The sequence below is a fragment of the Mirounga leonina genome, unplaced genomic scaffold (assembly GCF_011800145.1).
Source record: "Mirounga leonina isolate KUSES-001 unplaced genomic scaffold, KU_Mleo_1.0 Mir_168, whole genome shotgun sequence".
Classification (NCBI taxonomy): domain Eukaryota; kingdom Metazoa; phylum Chordata; class Mammalia; order Carnivora; family Phocidae; genus Mirounga; species Mirounga leonina.
In genome coordinates this window covers 61,821,800-61,843,320 of record NW_023270426.1, presented here as the reverse complement: position 1 = coordinate 61,843,320, position 21,521 = coordinate 61,821,800, and the positions used below count along the sequence as shown (strand labels likewise).

Here is a 21,521-nt window from a genome sequence, read left to right as displayed (position 1 = left end):
TTCTTTCTTTCTTTCTTTCTTTCTTTCTTTCTTTCTTTCTTTCCTTCCTTCCTTCCTTCCTTCCTTCCTTCCTTCCTTCCTTCCTTCCTCTCTCTCTTTCTCTCTCTGTCTCTTTCTTTTTTTCTTTCTTTTGTGCCAACTGGAGTAGGATAGAAGCTGGAGGAAAGAATATTTTAAGAGCAAATCTTTAGGCAAGTAGTGACAAAATCCTTGTCCTTGAAGCTTATATAGATAACTTTCTAGTGTTTTTTTAACCTTTTCTCTCCCCTCCTCAGTCCCCTCAGCAATGAGGCATGTCACTCCACTCGTTCACATCCATCTTTTTTTATTGATGTCCACTTTGGTGTCTGTACAGGTCATCAATTTTGCTGCCTCTTAGGCAGCCAGTGGGAATGTACAAGTTAAGTCACTGGACTTTGTGTGTCGAGCTTGAGGAGGAGGGAAAGGGAGGAAGTGTCAGCTTTCTTTAGCACTAACAGTCCCAATCAGATACTGGTACTGGGCCTCATAAATCTTGTGGCTGACCCAGGTGAACCCTCCGGCTCAGCGCTCACTGAAAACTGATCAGGCCTCTGCTTAGCTTAACAGGCTGTTCTCAGTGACAAGTGAAGGGTTCAACAAATGCACAAAACAGATATATATTAGTTGAAAAACTAATGGCTTTTAAAAGAATGTTTGACAATTGTTTAAGGCTGTCTGTAGATCCATTATACTGATAAACGACCGACGTGGCATGATACCAAAGTGGAGCTGCTTAGGAGGACACCAACTTAAAGTTTGTTTTTTCTTTCTCTCCTTTTTTTTCTTTCTCTTTTGGTCATCTAGGTGTGGACTCCATAAGCAGCACATCCCCAGACCTGGGTAAATACCTGTGCTGCATAAATTTAACCTTGCTGTCCAAGTGGAATTAAAAAGATTCTGAGACTGCCCTCAGTGACCTGCAATTGACCGCTTGAACTTCTAAGTTAGGGTCAGTTGGGGCCCAGAATAAGAGGTCAGAAGCTGGTCAGCTTTCTCTAGCCCTAACATGCTGAATGGGAAGACTTTATAGCTGTGATTTATGCGATTTGCCGAGACAGGTTAAGGAGACCTTAAAACACACCACGGGGCTCGCTTTCACGGGGACACCCTCCTCTTGGAAAATAAATTCTGATTGTCCAGCGGGAAAGCTCTTGGGGATATGCCTTGAAGTATTTTACCCTCTGTGTCTACAGATTCATTCCCACACTCGAACCCTGAACGTGACAGGGTTAGTGTTTCCAGATTTATTTAAACAATACAAATGCACCAAATGAAGCACTTTCAAACCTGATTAATTGCAAAGGCAGAATAACCATTGGTAATGAATTATTTGGGGGAGCAGTAAACGCCTACAAAAGTTAACTCCTAAATCAGTTGCTTCGGAGGTCCAAACACAATAAAAGCTACGATATTGAAACCTTTCCAAAGAAAATATTTTGGGATTTGTGTTTGTCTTTGAAGCCTGGTTCTTGTGAACCATATCAAGTCATTTTTTGGATAATATAGACATGAAAATTATGCTGTTTTTATTAAAGAGTAAATTTTAGAGCTCTTACAGGTAAGTTCCTGTTCCTAGTCTGTGCACAGTGGAGTCAGAAACAGATCAAGACTCAGGATTTCCACTTTTACAGAAATTTGCAATGTGTGACCTTTTTTGTTCGGCTTCTACATTGGTTAACAAACCAACAATCTGGTTTTCGTGATGCAACTCATGATAGAGCCATGAACTCAGCCTGAAAGCAAAGAATTGAACCCAGGTCTTTTACAGATGAAAAGCTACTTGGTGCTATAAACCTTTAAGCTACCTTTCTGCTTTTTTCACAGGGCATTTAGTGCTTCTGGGTGCATATGCGTCTATAACTCAAATTGGCTCTGATTTAATAGATGCAACTCATGAGGTATTAGTCTGTAATGTGGTCTAATTTCATTTGGTAAATGAGAGAAAAAGGTAAAGCTGGGAAAGAGCCTCACTTTGAAAAATGGCTAGTGTGTAACATTCAGCAGCTAATTTCTGTGAGGGTTTTAAAGACACACTTTAAACAAGCCATATGCATGCCCCAACTAGGTGTTTATGCGTGTGAATGGGATGACTTGCTGAGTTACCTATCCATTGGTTGGGTAGCTAATAGCCAACCAAATTATGTATATAAGCTTATGTCAGGACAAGCTGAGAGCTTATAAATTAATAAATTCTGTGGAAAAACTTTTCTGCAGAAATATTTAGCTGATTGACCTCAAGACCACTTTGTTTTATCAAGGTCACACTGATTTTTCTTTCTCTCTCTCTTTGACCTACCCAATGATGAATTTTCTTGAAAATAGGACCTGGCTATAAAAGGCACATCTTTAACAGGCCTAGAAAAGCCTCTTGTATATTTTTTGAAAAGATGTAAGATTCTACCGTGTGGGGACAGAGGGAAGCAAAGGACCCACCATCTTGCACACCTTACTATAATGTTTTGCTTCTGGTGGTAGAAAATTGATCCTCACCCAGGTTAGAGCACTTCTGGAGGCGAATGGGGCCTGTTAAAAGAGTTACTCAAGGAAAGTTAAGGAAAGAACAAGAAGCTTTGAACAGGCTCTCTCCTCTCAGATCAGACTGTCATAGCCTTTGTCTTCTCAGCAGCACAATTGACTTTTGCCAGTGGGTTCCCACACTTTAGTGTGGTTAAAATGTTGTTTTCCTGCTGCATTTACTCTGTTGTAAAAAGGATATCTTCATTCTTGAACAATAAAAATTAAAGCTAATGTTCCCAGTTCACTGTAAATAGCTTTTTGGAAACTCAGTTAATTAAATCTTCCATTATGAAGTATTTTCTATTACTAGAAGAAATTAAAAGTAGACAGGGAGTACAGGGCAGCCATTAATGAGGTTACTGAAGATCCAAAGGGAGGCTGCATTATGAGACTGGCTCCAGAGAAAGTCTGTGGTTAAGCAAATCCCTAGAGGAATGAAGGTTCACCGTACCAATGATCACTATTGATCAATTAGTATTTTTGAAAGCTCTTGTAGCAGTCAATGGGCAGTTTTGTCTTTTGCCCTGGGTACTAACTGTTGATTGATTCATGGATGACCTTGTTAAAAATAAACAGATAAACACCAAAAACGTGTTAGTGAGTAATGAATTAGGAATTTGGTGTACTCTAGTATGGCCTTCTTAACGGCAGTTCAGTCCTTCCCATTCTGCATGGACTAAACCTCTTCAACTTTTTGTGTTATTTCTTTAATCCATGCCAACTCAGTCTGTGGGATTTCCTCATCACTTGTGTTCGAAACCATTTCTATATTGACGAATATTTGGAAGAGTTGAGTCCTTTCCAATTGCTTTTCCTGCCAACTCTGCTGGGGTTTTCTCTCTTTGGGTTAAAATTAAAATATAAAAATATGGTCTTGTTTTCTTATCATCACCAATAATTTTTGCAATCTTAAGAACATTAACTTTAGGTATTATGGCCAAATTCCAATTCAAACAACATGCAATTTGCTTTTTCCAAAATGCAAGCAATATAAATTTACTGGGAGAAAATGGTTGTCTTCTTAGTCTGCTGTGAGGCATTACGGCAATAAATAATTGGCCATTGTGTTCCAGACCTGAGACACAGCAAGTTGCTTACTCTCATGCTTGGCAGTTGGCTTTCTTCAACAGCTGCGGGTCACCAACAGGGGCTGGGATACCTTAAGTATGATTTCACCCCTTGTGTATTTCTCAGCTCTGCAGTTCTTGAATCTTATATTTAACTTATCTCGAAGAGACTGCCTAACAAAGGAGAAATGCTTAAACTGATAGGAGGCTAATTTTCCTGGAAAACCAATTTAATGATTGCAATGGAAATATTTTTATTAATATACTAATTCAATATTTTGAAGGTCCACAATCACAAAGACAATATCCTCACTCTTTCTTTATGTAGCCTGGACAATAGGTTGATACACTTTTCATCATTTATTCTGACGGAATAATAAGAACCAATACATTAAGGCTTAACTATGCTTGCTAAGTGTTTTTACCTGTATTAACTCTTAATCCTCGTGACAATATTAGATAGGTATCACTATTATCTTCATTGAACAGATAAGGAAACTGAGGCACAGAAATGGTGAGGCTTAAGGACAGTCAGTAATTGGTGACAGGATTTCAACTTAGGAAATCTGTCTTTGGAACCTGTGCTTACGAACATTCCATCCTACATCAAATAATTAATCTACCTAGAGACAAAGTCAAACTGGGAAAATCAGGCAAGCTACTCGACACCTTTTAGTGTCCTTTCCCAGTACCCTTCCCTTGTATTCAGGAGCAGTCTTTCATCCATCTGCTTACTTCTCTGCCACCATTTACACCTTAGCTAGCAAGAAAGAATGTAGTATTTATCATTTATCCAGTGACTAAATCCATTACATTGTGATACCTTCTTTTAAGAAATTTGTATTCATTCATTCACTCCACAAATATTTATTGAGACTATTGTATCCAGAAGCCATTTTTCCTTCCTTCCTTCCTTCCTTCTCCCCTCTCCTCTTTCGTTCCTTCCTTCCTTCCTTCCTTCCATCTCTCTCCCCCTCTCTGTCTCTTTCTCTCTCTTCTTTCCTTCCACTGTCCCTAACTCTCTTCCTTCTCTCCTAATGAAGTCCAGGGGCTCCTGGATGGCTCAGTTGGTTGAGTATACAACTCTTGATTTTGGTTCAGGTCATGATCCTGGGGTCCTAGGATGGAGCCCCACATCAGGCTCCATGCTCAGTGGGGAGTCTGCTGGAGGATTCCCTCCCCTGCTCACGCACTCTCTTTCTCTCTAATAAATAAATCATAAAAAAAAAAAAAAAGTCCAGACCTCAGCAAACAAATGGAGGAGTTGCAAGGTCTTCTCCTTACTTTTGAAATTCTGCTGAAGTACAGACTGGACTCAAGGTAAATCGTCTTTAACCATTTTGGGAAGAGGGAGACCAACAGGGTCAGGAAGTCACTCACTCCACAAGGACCAGATAGTGCTAATCCCCTGGAGAAGCTTAAAACACACACACACACACACACACACAGATCTCTCTGAAGCCTTTACTAAGTCCTCTTGATTTTAGAGGCTTAGATTCATAGACTTGGCAGACAAGCATTTCATTCAAAGTATACCAAGTACAATGATTTCCCAGTATGAACTGGAAGAGTACTTGCCCTAACTTCTTAAGGGAATGACGGGACATTTTTGTTAGTGTGATATAGTATTCTAGTGTTTTGCTTTTAGCTGTGCATTTTACGTGCACACTTTCAAATAAAAAGTTAATTGAAACTATCATATTTTACCGAACTTTTATGGCAGCTATCCAAATCATGAATCACTTCATTTGAAATAATCCCAGGTTTGCAACAAGATTTGTGCTTTTAATGAACCTGGTCTAAACCATGGGTTTAATGCAGAACCAATTGAGTTAAACTTCATGCTTTCTCGGATCCTGTTGTAAATGTTTTTTATAGTTCTAATGCTTAAGAGACTTTTGTCAAACTTTTTGGTGACAAGTAGATCAAAAAACCCACAGTTATTTGGCTCTGTCCTTTTCCAGATCTGGCAGAGAACAGGAATTGCAGAATGCAATTGGCAGAGCCAAATACACACAGAGACAATGTAATAACATTTCCAAAGGACAATTCCATGGGGTTCTTTGTTGAAAGCATTATTTTGTCTGCTTTCAGTGATTTACTGTTTTTTTTTTTTTCTAGATTTTATTCCAGAGCTCAGAAAATATCAGATTTAGAAATAAGAAGAAAAAAATACAGTGCTTTATACCTTTCACAGACCATAAAACACATATAGGAAAAGACAAAAATAATAACTTAAATTGGAATTTGTTGAAATGTTACATTTTTGTGACTTTATTTTGTATTTAACTTAACTTAGGCATTTATATCCACACTTATGCCAGTAATGCCCTAAGTTTCTTCAATAACATGGAGAAAAAGCAGAATTATGTCATAAATTTAAAAGAGGTTGCCAAAAAAAAAAAAAAGGAAAAGCAAAAGTGGACTTAAAATTACAAGGACTGAGGAAAAATTGTACATGAAAAGATGTACCATATTCTTAGCTTTTAAAGAAATTCAGATTAGAAACTCAGTGAGATAATACCATACATCTATTAGAATGGCTTAAATAAAAATCTTGACAATACCAAGTGCTGACAAGACTGAAGCAAATGGAACTCTCAACAGTTTTGGCAGTTTCTTATAAATTTGAACATATACCTACCATATGAATTAGCAATATCACCCCTGATTTTTATCTATAGGAATTAAACCTTATATTGATATCATGTCTATAGTTGAATGTTGATAGAAGTTCTGAACGTTACTGTTGCAAACTGGAAAAAAAAAATCCCAAAGCCTTCCAATGGGTGAGTATACAAACTATGGTATGCCCATGCTTGTGAAAGAATACTGAACAATAAAAAGGAACAAACTACTGATACATGCCACAACCTAGATGAGTCTCACAAATGATGTCATGCTGAGTGAAAGAAGCCAGCCTTAAGAGGCTACTTAATAGATGAGTCCATTTATATGACATTTGAGAGAAGACAAATATAGTGGTGGAGAACAGCTGAGGTTGCTGGTGTGGTGGTGGAGGAAGGATGTCATTATTTTGCGGATGGTGAAACTGTTTTGTGTCCTGATTGTAATGGTCCATACATGTGTTAAAATACATAGAATCATGCAACACATAAGGAATAGTAAGTCTTAAGTATTTAGGTTCAAATCTGGCCCCAGGTTTTCTAATGGGAAAAAGGAAATTTATTCAGTTACACAATTTACAAGGTCCCTAAAGGAGAAAAAAATCAGTGGGAACTCTGAGGAAGTTCAAATACTCTTCATGTTGGTACCAGATGGGCCTTCGCAAAGGGACCATGTGTTAATCACAGGATAAGGTCCTATATGAACAATGATGAGTTTCACTGAAATGTTTTGTTTTGGGTCCCTCAATATAGGCCAATAACTTCATACCAAAAGACAGCTGAGTAAATTTAATTTGAGGTGTGTCAACTCCATGTAATCTAAAAAAAAAAATAAAAAAATCCTTCTTATTTTGCTCAATCCAGAGGTAGATTTTAACATATCCTTTCAAAACTGGCAACTTATGTCATTTCTGTGAAGCCTCCTTCATCTGTGGCAGAGTTAGGTGTGACATTTGTCTTGTTCCACAGCATCCTGTGTCCGACTTTAAAGAGAAACTGTGACTTTTTTTTTTTTTTTGACCATTTATTTGCCAATTGTTCTCACTCTACCAAATTTTTGGAAAATAGGGATTTTTTTTAAATCTTCATATTTCAGCAGGCTGTCTGGTATATAGTTGATGTTCTCTTAATATTTGTTGACTGAGGCAGATATGGGTGGCAGTGGTAGAAGTGGGAAAGGGTAGTGCTGAGGATGGAGAGGAAGGGTACTCATTGCACAGCTTTCCCTCTGAGGACTAATTTGAGAAGACTCAACACACAACTGTGAAGAAGATATTGCACATGAGGCTATTGACTGGGATTTATGAACTGTGCCCAGAGAACAGCAGGATTTTTAAGGCTGTGTGGATATAACTATTCCATAATGTTTTAGAAGTAAAAACAAAAGAGTTAGGAGTCATTAAGGTGTCCACACCTTCTAGTCTGAGACTTAAATTAATTTGCCCTTTTTTTTTTTTTTTTGGAAGTCATTTACACTGGATGAACTGCTATGAAATTTCTCTGTGACCTTGGGAAAGTCATTTAACATTGCTAGTCCTCAAAATGCTTATCAAAGAAATGAAAGGGATTTAGTATTCACACAGAACCAATATTTTGTTCTTCCCTGACATCTTAATAGTTTAATGAAAGCCATATTTTACAGGCTTAATATGTAGAATCTGACTTCTTTCTCTGACTTAACTGATGGGCTGTTCAATGATTTCCCTACCTCACTTGTTTTTTCTCATCAGCTTGCTGCAATATTTAAAATTCCCACCAGCATCTGCTTGGGTTCAAGATTCCCTCTATAAGGCTCCTTTTAAAATGCAAACAAATTATCTAGAGGATAGACACATAAACTCATTAATACATATTCAATATGGATTAGTGATCTTTAAAACTTAAATCCAATCAGGTCACCACCTTACTTAAAATCTTTTAGTGGCTTCCCTATGGGCTTAGGATAAAGACAAACTGCTTATTATGGCCTTTGAGCCCTTGCACATTCAATCCCCACCTTCTGCCCCATCTGTCCAGACTCACCCCCATGATACTCCTCCAGTTATAGGGCTCCAACCACTCCACCTTCCTTTAGTCTCCTGCCATCATCCTCCTCCTGCCTGCCACTTGCCATTCCCCTAGGCACTTTTCTCTAGCTTGCCTAGTTAATGCCTATTTATCTTTCACTTGCCACTTAATTGCTTTTTTTCTCAGGGCAGTGTTCTTGACCTTCATAACTAGGTCACATTTTCCTATTCCGGACTTCTGTAGCATTCTGCACCTCTGCTGGATTGTTCCTCACAGCGCTTCTCCCATGATTGTCAGATTACTATCTGTCTTCCTCACTAGATCATAAACTCCCTGAGGACAGGGATTATGTCTGCTTTTGCTTACTCTTAGGGCCTCACTGCCTATCATGAGACCTATTATGTATTATGCCTTCCATAGGTGTTTGTTGAATGAATGAATAAATAAAGAATTAAATGAATGAGTAAAAAAATATATCATCAATCTGCTCAACTCTGAGTCTTAACAAAGCACAGAACTCTGTGGGATGGGATTTAATACAGATTAAAAGCCAAAGCTTCCTAGGGACTTATTTGGATGCCCACTCCTCCCTAAGCCTGGTTTGTTTGTTGTTTGTTGTTGGTTTTTTTTTGTAATTTTATTTTATTTTTTAATTTTAATTTTTTTTGTTATGCTAGTCACCATATAATACTTCATGAGTTTTTGAGGTAGTGTTCCATGATTCATTATTTGCATATAACACCCAATGCTCATTGCAATACGTGCCCTCCTTAATACCCATCCCTCCCCCCACCTTTTTTTTCTCACTTCTTCCCCTATTCCTCCTTGTTCACTCTCTTTCAGTCACAGTGGCCTCCCTGTGGTTCCTCAAACACATCAAGCATACTCTGACCTTAGGGCCTTTGGGCATTGGCCTTTTCTTCGTCGAAGCTCTCCTTCGTACTTCCACATGGCTGACTTCTTTACTCAGAAGCTGCCTTCTCAATGAGGCCCATCTTGGCCTCTCTATTTGAAAGTACAGTCCTCTCTCCCTATACTCCCCCAGCTCTATAATCCTCATCCTCTTACCATGCTTTTCTTTATTCCATAGCCATATTATCTGCTGACATCATATATAATTCATGCATTTATTATATTATTATTTTTTTCTGTTTCTCTTCTTAGATATAAGCCGCACGGGGCCAGATGTCTCTCTTTGGTTCATTGATATAACTCCAGTACTTAGCTAGAGCACTGCCTGATGACGTGTGGTAAGTGCTCAATAAATATTTGTTGAATGGATGAAGGGAGGAAGGTGGGCAGAAACATTGTCTAGGTGAGGTATGGGATGAAAATACCAGGCAATCAGCAGTCACTAGATTCTCGATGGAGGGCAACAGGAGGGAGACAGGATTTTCTAAGACAAAGCCATCCACCCCTCCACTATGCATTAGGCCTGATCCTGCTTTTAAGTTAATGAACATTAATGGGGAAACATTCTAATTTACTTCAAAATAATTTATATGCTAGATAGGCTTATGGGCATGGCCATGATTCTGACAAATGAGAGATTTCTGCCTTTGAGTTCTGCTACGTAAACATGGCAGATGGTTATATAAACATAATACTTAAGAACTGTATTTGGCAAAGGAATAAGAAATCGTCTCACAAGGACATTCTGCACTTTGTGTTACAAGAACTAGAGAATTGTATAAAGACACAAAGTCCCATCCTCTCAAATCTGTAAAAATTATCTATTACCATGTTCACCCAAATCTACCAGATTTCCAAACTGATCAAAAACTTCCTTGCTTTTACTCCAGTTGGACAACATTGACAAATTTGGTATTTATTACCTTATACTTAGGAGAAACGTATTTGAACTTTGTCCTTTAAAATCGACAAGGTACTTGATATTTAACACTTGCAAATCTGGATACTCATAAAGTACAAAAAAGGGAGAAAAAATAATGGAAGTGTCTTGAAAGTATTCTAAGTAATATGCCACCTTGAAAGGAAAACTTGCTGAAATTTTCTATTCAGTAAAAAATCATAACTAAGTGGGGTTTCAAAACCAATTGTATCAGACTTAGAGGAGGTTAGCTAAATTTTAGGGTCGAACTTAAAGTCACGGGGAAGATAATACAGACTTTATTCTCAAGTACAGCTGCCAGGAATGTATTTAGCCTATTAATAAACAGATAAAGAAGGATCCTTTGTTTCTTCCACTGTTACTCTGGCTCTTTGAATCTTTACATGATTTCTCTGCTCACATTTCCTTTAAATTATTTTTTTCCAAAGAATGGTTTTACATGGCAGTTTGCCTCCTACATCCTTCTACCCCAGTGGTCAATCTTTTTATAAAAATAGAAAGAGAAAGAGAACTAATCATACAGTCAACACTGTGATCTTCTCAATGAAATTATTTAGGCGGTGGAAGTACTCTCTATCCACGTTGAAATTGTAAAAATTATTTGCATTAAAATTTCTTATGACTTATATTATATTGGCATTCTTATCCCATATTTCATAGAAAGATTTCTCATTAAAGTCCAGTGGTCTGGATTTCAAGTACCTAGGCAATGACTCTTGTTACATAATAATAGCAATTTAAAGCATTAGCTCAAACAAAACAAAACAAAACCTAAACCAAACAAAATAAAATGGCAAGTAGGTGGGATCATGAGAGATGTTAGGTTTAAGTAGGAGAGTTGCAAACCTTGTTATTAAAAAAACTGGAAAACTGGGAAAGCTTTCTTCTTTCCATGAATTTTAAAGAGTGCACAAGCTTAACCCACTGAACACAACTCTGAAATGTTTCTAATTCCCTTATTATCAATGAAGGTAGACCAGAGAATGTGAAGAGAATTTTACCTTAGGGAAATGTACTGCTGTGCATTTTCAGTAAGTGTATAGTCCATTTCTGCCTCTATGCCTGAAAATTAACAGCATGTTAACAGGACGATTGCCTACACTGTGGCACCGTCTGTTTAGGATTAGGCCATTAAATATTGATGGAGATAATTGTTCCTGCACTTGAACATCAGAAAGATGGAACTAAGAGTAGTTTAACTGGCATTTGCCTTTATGCTTGGTAAATAGAGGGCTGGATTTCAAAGTATAGCGGGATAAGTATTACCATGTGCTCAGTTCCACAGCCCAAGCGTCATTGATCAGAAACTGTGGTTTGCAAAAATGTTATAGTAAAAGATCAGTGAAACAATTCAGCTGAGCTTTGTTGGAATTTACCGAAAGAGAATCTGATAGAACTGCATCTTAACAGCATGCAAGCAGGATTTCTTGCCATTTGTCTAGTTACTTTTTTTAAAATTTTGAAATGATATTTACACGGGTTATAGTATTAACTGCTATGGTACTGAGCACGTAATCTAAATTTCTTACACTTTCACTGAAAGTAGCAGGGTAGTTGGTGAGGGCCCTGGGGTTGGACTGTCAGTGTTCAGATCTCAGCTGTGCTCATGCCGTCCTGTGGCTTCCTGTGCCTGGTTGGACTGCTTACCTCTCCGAGACTCTGCTTCCTTCTCAACATGGAGCTTTCAGTGTGTTCCTTTTATAAGTCATTGTAACATTAAATGAGATGATATGTGACGCTCTTAGCACAGAGACTGGCACACAGTAGACTCTCAAGTAATGTTAACCTTTGTGATCATAGAGCATCTATTTCGAGGAAGCAACGATGTACCTCAACAGCGGCTGAATTTTGTGCCAAAAATACGTGGTAGAAAACTAGTTGCCTCCAAAACGCTGCTAAGTTGTTGCTTTATTTCAGAAGGGACATTAAGGTGAATTTCATGTCCCTTATCTTTGAGTGGGGCCAAAACCCCCAGCGGCTAGTCTTTACCTAAGAAAGTGGCCCTAAGAGTTATAATGAAGCATTTCTCTCTTGCTTTTGGATTTTTTCAACTGAAGCCTCTGAAGTCTTTACATGAGTATGAGGCTGTTCAAGCTATTATTCCTTTTTTTTTTTTTAAGATTATTTATTTGTTTATTTGAGAGAGAGATAGTGTGTGTGAGAGAGCATGAGAGGGGTGAGAGGCAGAGGGAGTAGCAGACTCCCTGCTGAGCAGGGAGCCCGATGAGGGCTGGATCCCAGGACTCTGGGATCATGACCTGAGCCAAAGGCAGATGCTTAACTGACTGAGCCACCCAGGTGTCCCTCAATATTTCATTCTTGATCTCATTTTGATACTAGAAATATGTGGACTTTGGGTGGGAGGAACAGAAATAACTGAATGCATTTCAACAACATTCATTTGGTTCTGCTAAAAAAGACTTAACATCTGTAACCTTTCCATGCAGCCTCCAACTTCTGACGTTCTTGAGGGACAGGGCAATGCAAACCCCAAAGGAACAAGTTTGCTAAGACTGATTAGAAGTGCATTCTGCCATGTGTGAGGTGGAGATTTACCAATTCATTTCCTTTGGACTGTTTTTAAAAGTTTTTACCCACTGATCTCAGGAAGGAGTCACCACTGCTTGACATAAGAAAGCACAAATCCTGTGGTCCAATGTGCCGGTCTTAACAGACCTTCATGGTGGAATGAGTCATGTTCTTACTCATTTTTTGTTACATTTGTTGACTAAGCTGAGACTGTTCCTTAAGCTATAATAAAGATAAATATTAAAGGCTAGAAACCGTTTTCTTTTACACTTATTTTTGAGAAATGCTTAATGCATATTCAATTTTATAATCTCTTTCTTTTCAACTACACCAAATTTCTACTGTCAAAGCTAGAAAACCTCTGTAGAATTAAAAGAGCTAAAATTTTATTTCGAACTTTTTTCTAAGTAGATGGAGTTTCATTCACAACCAGATAAAGATATCTTTGTATCCTACTTATTGCAATAATAGACCGGATGGATTCTTGGTAAAACCTGAATATTTTTAAATGCTCTATATGTTCTAGTTCTAAATTGCATGTTTTAAGCATATTGCTTTGAAATCCTGAAAAAATGCATACTGAATTTTGATGTGTTCTAAAACAGTCATGAAAATTAACATCTTCCCTCAGCCCAGGGCCAAACAGATTTTTTTGCAGGGCCAAATTAGAATCTGCCTACAGGCTTCAGATAAAAAAAGGTAGCAAGCAGGCAACTTTTTAAAGTCAGAAAAGGCGAAGTAATCTTATATGGCTATCTTTTTTGGTAATCTAAGTAGCTGGGGAAGGGAATAATCTTTTAACTTAGCCTTAACCCTCTAGAGTGTGTGGATGTCAACAGATTTTTTTCCAGAATGTAAGCCAGCGTAATGGTACTTTACACCTCTAGAAAACAAATTGTTTTAATGCAGATATATAAGTTACTGGGAGTGGAACTCACAGGGCATGTTAACTAGGTATTTTTTTTAGATACATGTTCTTTTAGTGTTTACATTTGAGTTCACTGGCTGGATATATGACATTGGGAGGTCAGAAGTCAAAATCATGGATTACTAATTGCAGATTACTACTTCTATCTGCTCTGAAATTCCGTAGGTGAAACTAACGGCATAGGTTGTAACAACCATTAGGCTAATTACAACCCTAGAGAAGCATTGCCCATAGCATCAGGAAAGGAAGGAGAACCTAGAGCAGTCTAGAAAGAGGAGGCCTGGGAACGTGAGCATGTGAAGTTGGAGACTTTATGATACATAAATGTGGATATAGGTACATAGAGTGAGGAACCAGTTCAACATTCAAGAGACAGTTATGAGCCCCTACTCTACTGAGAAGGTACTAGATATTGAGAGTCAGAAATGGATAAGGCGCTCTCTGCCCTCAAAAGAGCTCAAATTCTGGTGAAAAGACTATAAGAAAATGAAGGAAAGATGGCCTGGCAAAGATGGCAATAAAAATCGTAATATCAGCACACATGTTTTGAGTGCTTGAAATGGTCTAGTGTCTATTTCAAGCCTATTAGCATTCATTTTCATTTATGCAACAACTGATTACGTTAAGGACGATGATTATTTCCATGTTGCATTTAAGAGAACGGAGTCTAGGGGAGGTTAAGTAACCAAACGAAAGCCATAAATCTAGTAAGTGGTGCTGCAGCCAAGAGGAGGGAAACGTAACGGGAACAAAAAGAGAAGGCAGGGATCGATAGGTAGACCTGCTTCTCTATGTGTTTGTCTATCTACTTATATCTATATATCTCAACATGTGTATATGTCTATGTGTGGCTGTATTCCTATGTCATTGTATACATGCTCAACATGCTCACACACACTGTAAATATGCTTTGTGTTCCTGCTTTTCCAGGTTTCCGTGTTCCGTTACCATATCTGGGCCATACTTCATGCATTTCCTCATCCTTTGTGTCTCTGTAGCTACCTGTCAAGACCAGCTCAGATTCTACTTCAGTCATGAGTCCTTCTCTAAAGATTTTTGATGTAAATGATCTCTGCCCACTCTAAAACATCATTAGCTTTATTCTTGTTCATTTACTCACTAATGCTGTTTTATAAAGTACACGATAGCTAGTTGCTTTGCTTGGATGTAGCAATTTGAAAAGTGTGTCCCATCAGTGTTGCACATACAAAGCACATAAGTATTTTTGGATGCCTCAGTGCATCGACTGATTGGACCAAGCAAACCCGTCATTCACATACCACTGCTCCCTTGTGCCAATGTCTCATGTGCCATTGCCATTAATGGGTCCCCTAACACTACAGTTGTAAACGGAGCTGTTCAAACGAAGTCCACTCTTGTATGTTCTCTTCCGGGAGAACTGATTTCCAGCATGTTGTTCTGCTGGGTCCTTTGTTGGGTCACTTATTGGTTTACTTTAATAAGCTCATTTCACAGATTTATATCCTTTCTAGTCTGGTGAACAGCATCTTACAAGGAGAGTCTGGAAAGGAATCAGCCAGCCAGCCAGCCAGCCAGCCAGGATGTTTTCCTTACAACAACATTTTATGCTCTTTTACAAACCTGCTAAAATGGGAATCATCCTTTTGCAATTCTCTCATCAGATTGCAGTTTTAATGCCTGGGGTTTTGGCCATATTAAAATCCAGAGACCCTTAGAGTAGAGGAGATATCTCTCTTCTCTGGAGTCCCCACAAAGCTTAGCCTGTGGGATGGTCATTTAATGGGCAGAGTAGGAAGGACTGAAATCTCATTGCAATCTTTTCAGCCTCCTTTGAATTCCTTCCCAGAACAGTTACCCCTAGTAGTCTAAGCTCTAAGGGGTTGGTAAAATACCCCAATTGTTCTCCATTCCACTCTTTTTATTTACTGTGCTGACAGAATCAAATGGCTCCACAAAGACATCATGGAAGCTGCAATTACTCCCTCCCAACTACCTCCAATCTTTGTCTTTTCTAAGCTATTTCAAATCTTTGAGGAGTGAGTCCTAGGGGAAACCAAAGTTCAGAATTCTTAATCTAGTGAACTTGAGTTAAAAAAAAATGGAATTGTAATTATGTTATTTTTGGGTTGGAACTGGCTAAACATGAAATTCTTTGTTGAGGAGTACCCAGATTATGGGTATATTAGGCTGTAATAGAATTTCATGATCTGTTGAGTCAAAGCCAACCTGTTAGGTGTGCCAACTGTGGAAGAGTTTTATGATGAGAATGCTCATGGTCTAGTGTATCAAGAAAGATGTGGCACAAATCTCTGGGTCACAGTCCATCTATAAGGTCCATCTTTAAGAAGTTTAAGAAACTCTTGTTAATCTCTTGTGTTAATGTAGTGGGTGAACATACTTACTGGATTACATATTGAAGATTAGGGGGTGTATGTGTTGCCGGTTCTACAGGATATAAGAATCTCTATGGATTATCCTAATTTATCCCCCTCCAGTGAATAAATTATGCTTGCTAATTGTTGAGGGGAAAAAAAATTCCTTTAAATCCTCTTCAGAAACTCTCTTGAAAGACTCTGTTTGACCCAACTGGGAGTTCTGTGACTGACAGTGCTCAGGTTAATACTAGAAAAACTAGAAAAATTCTTAAAGGTGAAAAAATGGATCACACATTCTCTCACTCTGCCCTCCCCCATCACCCTCACTGACTTCTTTGTTAATACCAGGATATACAATGAAGAGTTGTATAGTGAAAATAAAATTGAATGACTGAACAGTTAGCAGAAATATATATTAAGCTTTCCCATTATAGGCCATGTACTGTGTAAGGAGCCAGAGAAAGGAAGAAAAGTGGGTGACTCTCCCTGTCCAAAGTCTAATAAAATGAATAGAAAGAAAAAGAGAATGTACATGAAAGGGTAGAATATGAAGAGTAAGGAAATGAATAGACCAGAAATCATATTGGAAAGTAACTATGTAGAAGGAAAGGAAGTTTTCACAAAATACTCTAAAAAGGATAAATTGTTTTAAAACAACAACAACAACAACAAAAAGTTGTTTTAAAAGCTTAGAAGAGTTTATAATGAGGAAGATTGTATTTTTTGCCCTGTAAAAAAGAAGCTTGACATTCTCATCCATTAGAGTAGGACATGTGTTGTTTGTTATCTTTTGTTTTTGTTTTTATGAGATAATGAATTGTACTCATTCCCTTGTGATTTGGAGCATAAGGTTTCATATATGTGGGATGTAGCAGAAATAGTAACTGTTCTAAACAGAGATTATCCTAGCAATGCTGGTCTTATTAGCTCAAAATAATCAATGTCAACTCTAAAAACTGAAAGAAATCAAACAAGGAAATGAAGTTAAGCAAAATGTAGCTCTTTTGGACCATAAAAATTAATCTGGAAATCTCTAATTAATACTTTCCTATTTTTATTAAATACCTCATTGTGAGTCCCTGTCAAGGTAAATATCTATATGTAGGTAACATCAGAGGCAGAAATAAGACAAGTTTTTATATTTTCAAAATTTGGAAAAGGATGATATGAAAAAGAAATGTTTTCTAAAGCATTCAAAGCAAAGGTCTTTCAATGACCATTCAGCAGAAAAATAGCTTCTAATAAATCTCTTACAAATACATTGGCATATTTAAAATTGGGTGGTAAATCTTTTTTTTTTTTTTTAAGATTTTATTTATTTATTTGAGAGAGAGAATGAGATAGAGAGAGCACGAGAGGGAGGAGGGTCAGAGGGAGAAGCAGACTCCCCGCCGAGCAGGGAGCCCGATGCGGGACTCGATCCCGGGACTCCAGAATCATGACCTGAGCCGAAGGCAGTCGCCTAACCAACTGAGCCACCCAGGCGCCCACGGGTGGTAAATCTTATCAATTACCTTAACAATCACTGCTCGAACCCAAACCCTTTGAAGGTTTCCTCAAAATAGTTAACAAAGCATGCACATATTTGAGATTCTGGGTTATGATAGTGGACACACTACAGTATTGATGATGCTCAGCCATTTCCAATAACACAATCATTCATTCCTGTATTCATTCACATATTCGTATGTTGCTATACTTGGGGATAGACAGAGGAAAATGACAGGTCCAGATCTCATGAAATCACAACCTTTTGGAGGAGATGACACCATGTCAGTTTCAGAAGTGCTCATCCCCTTTCGTGACACACATCCAAAACGTAGCATGATAAATGAGAAATTTTGTTGGTTAGAAGCTCTGGCTCCAAGGCCCTCTTCTCCCAGTTAATAGCTTTGTCTTAAGCAAGGGAGCTTCTCATCGGTAAAATGAGATAGGAGCTCCTTCGTTGAGCTGAGAGGATTATATGAAATGGTACATGTGAATCACTTGGCACAGGACCTGGCATATTCAAATTGATAAAAAAATTAACTACTGTTATCATCGTATCACTTGAATCTGGACAAGAATTATTTTATTTTCTTGCTCAGAAAAATACCAGACAACTTATTCACGGATATACAGATCACAGGTATAAAATATACTCAGATTCAAACTCAGGTTTCAGGGCCCAGTGATTTACATGCTCAGTTTTTTCTTTCTTTCTTTTTTTTTTCTTTCTACTACATTAGATCTCTTTCATTTCCATGAATTCCTTGAAAGGATACTGCTTATTATTAATATGGAAAAATCATCCATGCCATTCTTTCTGAATCTCTTTTTCTCTGGCCTATTTTTCTACATCTTCTTAAGAGTTATTCTTTTTATTCTTTTACAGAAATATATTAATATTGCAGAATGAGAGTTGTTACTAAATGATGAATAATAATTAAAGGAGAAGGTATTCACTTTTCCCCAACTAAATATCACCACATTATGGATCTGGCAAATTCAGGCCCTTGATTAACTCTTATTTTGTAGCTCCTAAACCTTGAAAAACATCTTAAGAAAAAGATGTCAAGTATGTACGAAAGCTTTGTCAGTTCTGTTTTCAGGCTAGAGTTGTTATTTATTTATTTATTTTTTAAACTGCTAAGTTATACACCCCATTGGAATCCATTACCATGGCAGGTTTTTCTAGGCAAATAGCACACCAGAGGAAAGTTTGACTGTGGGTTTTCTTCTTTCTGATTTAGTTTATTCTTTGGTTGCTAATTTGCATTTTTCTTTGAGATGGATTAGAAAGCATAAAGCTTTTATTTTCTTTGAGATGGATTAGAAAGCATAAAGCATAAAGCAAAAGCATAAAGCAAAGAAAGACAGCCCCTGGCCCCTCACTAACAGTGTGAATTTGGGAGAATTACGTCACTAATTTCTGTCTCGGTTTAAACATCTGTAAGAGCGGGGTCATAATTTCTAATCTGAAGTTTTGTTTTGAGGATAGAATGTAATGATGTACTGCAGCTGGCCGATTGTTAATTATTCAGGAATTTTGAGAGCTGGGTATTAAAATCTTGGTAGTTTAAAATCAGCCACGGGGACAGTATTTATACCACGGAAATTGACAAATGCTATAAATTAGAGTTTTCCTTTTCCTTCCTGGAGTGCAGGTTTGCCAGCACCTCACTGGATAATCCTTGTATACCAGTTAGGAAAGTTCCAGACCCATATTAAGAATTCAGTATTCTTAGTTCTTAGAAGTATGATTTCGAGGTTAATTCAGAAATCTGCATAGGAGTGTTTTTCTTAGTTACCTCTCCAAAGCCTTGTACCAATTTATACTTTTGTGCTAATAATAAAGATGACAAGACGTTTGTGTTAAGAAGCTTACCTTTTAGGACCTGCACAAAAGAATCAATTAAAGAGGAATAAAGAGGAATATGCCTGGCTTCCTGAGAGAAAACCCCTTAGTTGATAGTCAAGATGCCTTAATGAAATGGAGATGCAGAAATGCTGAGGATGGCAGGTCATTGTAAGCTTCTTGTTTTATGTCTTTTCTTTGGTGGCAGGACACAAAATATTTCATGAATTAATATGAGCTAGCATATATTCTCATTTATACATAAATATTTTCTAAGCATGGTGTGTCACCTCATCTCTCTGTTCATCTGTTGGCTTCTATTACTTTTGTTTCTTCTGTGCAATGAATTTTGCTTATCTGGAAGTAAAGTGCTTGAAAATCATATACAAATTGAAAATGTGTTTTTAATGATAAGGTCCATGGCTTGGCTCTGAAGTGAGCATTTGTATACCAAAAACCCTTATATAAGGCTCTGTCTCCTTGATCGGGACACAGGAAAAGCGGATTCCAGAAAGGGGAGCAGTTTCCTAAACCTCACTTGTGCAAGAGATCACAGGTAGCTGTTGGATTCACATTTCAGAGAATGAACTCAGAAATGGGCTACATTTTTTAGTAGGACTGCTTCTACTAGGAGGGTTGAGGGTGTCTGCTACAGCTGGCTAGCTAGAGAACGCCCCATTTAAATCTAAAGCAGGGAAAGGATGTGAAGACTAAGTAGGGAATGTCAAAAGATGTTGAAAGAATACACTGATGTAGTGAATATTGATTGACAGAAAAAAAATTTGACCTAGGTAATTTTATTTTTGATGTTCAGGAAAATCGTTGCTCAGATCCAGTGACATTCCTTTTATTTTCCACCATCTTATTGGTGTACATAGTTTTCTCTTTTAATATATACCTAAGTGTATAAGTTAAATAAGTAGGTAATATATAGCTATATATTCCCACAGTAATTTTAATTTTTTCTGATTATAAGTGTTTTATAACTCAGTACAAAATTTCAAGAAATAGGGAAATGGATAAAGCATAGATAATCATATCTCTCAGAAACAACCACTGTTTATATTTGGGTAACAAGCTTTTAGGCATTTTAAAAACACTATGCAAACACATATATATGTTCATATGAACATAAACATGCATATATATGATGTCCCATTTGCTTGTTTAAGTGTGGAATCATTGTATTCTAAAAACTTGCTTTTTCGTTTAATATATCATGGTTATTGTTCCATGTCAGCACATGTAGACCTATCTCATTATTTTTAATAGTATTTACATTAATCTCTTCTTTTCCACGGGGGATATGTTCCACAACTCCTGTAGATGCCTGAAACCACAGATAGTTCTGAACCCTGTATATATTATGTTTTTTTCCCAGATGAACGTATCTATGATAAAGTATAATTTATACATTTGGCACAGGAGGAGATTAAAAAGAATAACTAATAATATGATAGAACAATTATAACAATATACTGTCATAAAAGTTATGTGAATGTGGTCTCTCTCTCTCCCTCTCACTCAAAATATCTTAATGCACTGTATTCGCCCTTGTTCTCGAGATGATGTGAGATGATAAAATGCCTACTTTGTGAGACAAAGTGAGGCACATGATGTAGGCATTCTGACACAGCACTGGGCTACTATTGTCCTTCTGCCAAAACCTTGGAAAGAGGATCCTTAGATTCTGAACCACAGTTGACCAGGGGTAACTGAAACCGTAGAAGGCGAAGCCACGGATAAGGGGCTGCTGTAGTATTTTGCTCCTTTATAGACTGTAATCTATATAACTAATATGTTGATAGAAATTTAGGTGTTTCTAATTTTTCAACTTAAAAACAGTGGTCATTCGTATGTATATCTTTATCTTTAGATTTATATAAGTTTCTAATTTATGAGCATTTCTCTTGAATAAGTACCCAGAAGTGTATCACTTACTACTGCTTTTAATTTTCAAAATAATCTTGCAAGGCAAGGTTACTATCGTTATATTTATTTTATGGTTGAGAGAACTCATGAGTAAAAAGGTTAAATAGCCTATGCAAAGTCAAGTAGCTAGTGAGTAGCCGATCTAGGTTGCATACCTGTCTCTTGTGTGAGGACAGCACTCATGCGGTCTGCTACAGAGCGCTATACAAAGCTGTCTCTCATCATTTCTGTCTCCTAGTATTTCATTTATTCTAGTAATTTAACATTTCTGAGGTCAGAATCCAGCTCCCCGTTAATGCCATTTTAATAATCTTTGTCAGCTGGATAACAGCATGACATAGACGTCA

At 37.5% G+C, this 21,521-nt stretch overlaps 1 long non-coding RNA gene across 1 annotated transcript in view; it reads left to right on the top strand.

The window, feature by feature from the left end:
* Positions 1-9,466: 9,466 nt before the first annotated feature.
* Positions 9,467-21,521, top strand: part of LOC118016502 — a 34,620-nt gene continuing 22,565 nt past the window's right edge. The window contains exon 1 of the long non-coding RNA XR_004680845.1: positions 9,467-9,489. This is a non-coding gene — a long non-coding RNA (uncharacterized LOC118016502). The remainder of the gene's footprint in view (positions 9,490-21,521) is intronic.